This window comes from Nansenia antarctica, assembly GCF_963989245.1.
Source record: "Nansenia antarctica genome assembly, chromosome: 1".
NCBI classification, from domain to species: domain Eukaryota; kingdom Metazoa; phylum Chordata; class Actinopteri; order Argentiniformes; family Microstomatidae; genus Nansenia; species Nansenia antarctica.
The window spans coordinates 38,933,151-38,938,150 of NC_137674.1; positions in this window are offsets into that span (position 1 = coordinate 38,933,151).

A 5,000-nucleotide genomic window follows, 5' to 3' on the forward strand; every position below is an offset into this window, starting at 1 on the left:
GGTTGTGGGTTCGATTCCTGCTGGGAGCACAACTACTGAAATGTATGCACTTACTGCAATGTAAGTCACGTTGGATAAAAGCTATAGCTAAATGGCATATATTATATTATTATATTACATCAGGAGATCCATCCAAGATACATTAAAAACAAAACAAACTAACAAAACAACCAAGAAACATTTGAGCTTGACTACCAGGATCCATGAAAAGACGGTAGTTTAGTGCTTCATTTAGGCCTAACGTTGCCTACGTTTGGAGCCGCAGGATCGAATAACCTTCCATTTTCAGTCTGGCTTTGACCAAGTCACTGCCACTTACTGGTACTTGGACATGTTTGTACAGTACATACAGTATGTAGGTCTAGAAAGTACACAAAGATAATGCGTGACTGTTATCAAATATGAAACGTAGGGACAAAACAGCACAATCACAAATATTAGCTTAGCATCTCGTCTTGTTCAGGCCCAGTTATGCACTGTCAGGATCCCAGGAGTAGGGGATTATACTGTTATGTTGAATGTCAGTAAGAGTTAATGCATAGCCCCCTATCAGCTTAAAATACCATGGCTGTTGGCATTGACAAGCGGTGGGCTAACACACGGCACGACTGTCTACTTTGCACTTCATTTATGATAACTTAAGTCTGCCTTAATCTCCCCATACTTGTGAGTGTGTGTGTGTGTGTGTGTGTGTGTGCGTGCATGTGTGTGTCTGTGTGTGCGTGCATGTGTGTGTCTGTGTGTGTGTGTGTGTGTTTCCTTGTGTATACTATACAACCAATGTTTAGAACAACATGTTTATCTAGTGTGTAGCACATGCTAGGTTAAGTCCATGGGAAGTCACTGTCTCTGTTTAGATAACGTTGAATAATGTTCAGTTCCCTCCCTCCCCATCACTCAGTACTCAGTACCCAGTGTGTGTGTGTGTGTGTGTGTGTGTGTGTGTATGTGCATGTCTGCATGCGTGTATGTGTGTGTGTCTGCGTGTGTGAGTGTGTGTGTGTGTGTGTGTGTGTGTGTGTGTGCATGTGTGCGTGCGCGTGTCTGCTTGTGTGCTTCAGCCTACACTGGCAGCTGTGCATGGATAAGATACTCTCAGACTACACCCGAGCAGGGAGGAACGAGTCTCATAAAACCTACATGAAATCCATTATGCTTAATTCTCCAAATCCATAATACCTCACTTGGCCTAATCTCATTCCATTCTTCTATAAATGAGCTGCCTCGTCTCTTACAACCAGACTCCTCAGCTCAATGGGCACAGGGCTGAGAGGGTTGAGTTCGCAATGAGAGAAGGTCGACCATACAGTATAACCTGTGTGTGTGTGTGTGTGTGTGTGTGTGCGTGCGTGTGTGTGTTGGGATGTTGAGTTAGCACATGAATGGATCGACCGTGATAGGAAGGTCGCATATTGTGTTTTATAACTGGAGGGGTTTGAACTGAGGACCTCTCGTATGGATGCAACAGACCGGTATAGCGAGTTCATATCCTTGTGGTACGAGGGCTATATTTGGCAACATAGTCTCCAACAGAATACATTATGGGTGATTGTTTCTGCAGACCAAGGACCAATCTGTGTGCACATGTTATCTGGCCATACCAGCGTTTGACCACCTGTCCTGCGATAATATGTCAAAAACTAAAAATATGTTGTAAGAGTTACGTGAATTCCGACTTGCGTGGCGGTTAGGCAGTATTAGGCATACACTTTCACACATACGAGCCTTCCCAGTAGATTCCATGGAATTTCCCTGGTACGGGGTATGTGTGAACGCGACTGACCAGGGAAATCCGCCCAGGCAATTACCCTGGTCGGGACCATGAAGGCGTTGGCTAGTTAACCCACATCACCAAAGCAGTGATAAATATAATTCCACAACTGGATACTACTTTGTTTCCAATCATAGTTAGCTATATTACTTACTTAGCTAGATTACTTACTTATCAAATGTACATTTTGGGATATAGACGCATTACGGAGCAGTGCACACACACCATCTCCTCCCACAGCTGTCCTGCATCGAGAGCCCACGGCGCAGAGCATATAAGAACTGCCACAGACCCCGAATATCGCTACTACAAAATATAATTCCACAACGGATACTACTTCATTTCCAATTATAGTTAACTATTTTACTTACTTAGTTAGATTACTTATCGAATGCACATTTGTGATATGTTTACTCAGTGCGCGTCAGTGGCACTTCCGGTCACTCCCTCGCTTCAACTGTGCTTACTCAGGGCCGCAATACAGTGTGCGCTGCACTGTAGCAAGTTCTCCCATACTGTGCTTTTGGACTAGTATAGTATTTTTATATCAATGGTAATCAAGTGCTTTAGTTGGTGAGCGAACTTGGTAATGGTAAGCAAGTATGATACATAGCAGATATATATGGTATATGTCAGTCTCACGCACCTGTCTTGTTCGAATTCACGTCTACTACATTCCAGTTCTGCATCCTGTGTGCAGTTGAATGCGTGATTCAAGTAGCTTGCGCAGACCCGGGACATGTGTGAAAAGACGCAACCCGGCAATCTACCGGCATTTAGAACGGCGAAAATCACTGGCGGACCCGGGTTGGGATTCCATGTAATTTACAGGGTACTATGTGTGAAAGGGGCTTTAGAGTGGTAAAGGTTAGGCATTCACTTAGAGTGGCTAAGGTTGGGATAAATTGTCACAGGAATGCATTCGCATATATTAGCATAAGCAACAACAATTAGCCAGAATTAGCACCAATTTTTTTTTATTCAAACCAACAACGTTCAGATTGCGAGTCAGGCAATTCTTGCCTCCACGACCCCAGCAACCTCCTGGTGTGGTATACTGCCTTCTGTATTTACCTGCCTGTATAGCTAGATAACACGTTCACACAGTATTCTTTGGACTGCAGAAACAATCGTCCTGAACGTATGAATTTGGAGACTGGGTTGATAGCTGGGTTTACAAGTCGCAGGCAGGGCTACCTCATCACAACATGATTCCAAATCACCTCCACTACACTTGGCTGACTTGCAGTTGTGTTCCCAAAACATGGCACTGATGTAGTCTCAGTGAATATAATAGTCCCAGTGAACAGAACAGATTGAAGAACAGATTGACTGGATCTCTATGGTAAAAAACAAACAGTCCTGAACCAGCTACAGGCTACTGCCCTTAGCATTTGGACTGAAAGATTAGATGTGACACAGTGATGTGCTTTGGAATGAGTCTGCTCTGCTTCGCTTCTACTTGGCCGGGCATCCTCCTGTATAGAAATCAGACAGTACGCTGTTCACCAGGGCTTGTGTGAGGGAGGTCCATCAGGTAAAACATTCATGGACATACTGTGTTTTGCTGTAGCATGTTCTTTATACCAGGTACAGAACAGAAAACTACAGGTAGTATCATTTCAAAAAGCCCACAACTCCGTTGGAAGCATGTTCATCCAAAGACTGGTACTCGGAGGAGTACGTCTTGTGTTCTCCAGTGTTTGATGATGCGTAACCAGGGGCGATGGAGTGGTTGAAAATGAGGAAATGAAAACATCACTCCAAACAGAATAATGCAAGAGGAGGAGGAGGTACTGAGTTCACTCTAGGTCCCCTGACATCAGTAATGTGTGTGCGTGTGTGTGTGTTTGTGTGTGCATGTCTATGTGTGTGTGCGTTCATGTCTGCGTGCATGCGTGCGTGTGCATGTGTGTCAGCCGAACTAGAGCACAATTAGTTCTGAATATTCTGATGCATATTTCTCCAAAGAACAGAATGTTCCAGCATATTCCATGTCTATCCTTCATCAGGAGGAACAGACAGAACTTTGAATATTTCTTCCTCTTCTCCGTCTTGTAATACTTATTCTCTCTCTTTCTCCTCTCTCTTTCTCTCTCTCTCTCTCTTATTCTCTCTTGCTCCACTTTGCTCCTTTTGATATTTCTTTCCCCTCCTTTCTATCATTTCCTCTCTCCCTCCACATTATCTCCTCTTCTTTAATTGTTTCCTTCCCCTGTCTCCCTCCATATATCCCCCCATTATTATTTCTTTTTTTCATCTGTCCATCTCTTCCCTTTCATTACTTCTTATTTTTCATCGCTCTTTTGTATTATTTCTTCCTCTGTCCCTCCATCTCTGTGTGGTAAATGAGAGCATTGACCCCATTACAGAGTAGCAGAGCAAAACAGAGGAGAAGAGAAGAGAGGATGGATTGCATTTCTCTCTGTGAATGGAATGATTAATGACTCTTTCCTTCAGAGACAGTAAGCCATGGTTCAGAGGGGATGTGTCGGGGTCACCTATGGTCAAACATACGGTACACGTGTCATTGGTGACATCATCATTAACTCCCCGTTGGGGATCACTGCCACTACACCCAATAAGTCTGGGAAAGAGAGTGGGTTTACTGTATGTAGTGGAGGGGGTTTGGAATCACACTCTTATCGAGGTAGCCCTGCCTGCAACTTCTCCCTCATACTAGAAGGATGTTATCCTGGTATCACGGTTTAGGTCTGCATCCATGCAAAAGGGTCCCTGGTTCAAACTCTGACAGTTATAAAGTACCGTCCTCTCCCCATCCATCACCTTTCATCTACACTGATGTGAAGGAACTGATACTGTAATTGAAAGCAACATGTTAGATCCCTATTATACACTATACAAGTCCAATAAGAATGTTAAAAAGAGGAAATACAGCATATGTACAGTGCATATACACATGGTTTACTTTAAACCTGCATAATAGCTGTCATCTCCTGATCACCTACAAGCCATAGGAAACATTTACATTTGGTAACAAATGCAAATTCTTGCACTCTCAAAATGGGACCCATAGAGCTAATTAGTCCCTTATCTCGTCTTCTCCTCGTGAATAAAATCACGATACATTATGAAAGTCCATAAAACATAAAACATGAACATAACTGGAGACTCATAATCTTTGGAGATCGGCAGTAGCATTCAGAATCCTAGCAGAGAGGTGAAGCGGTTGCTAATTAGCGGTAAATTAATGGTAAACAATTAAAGT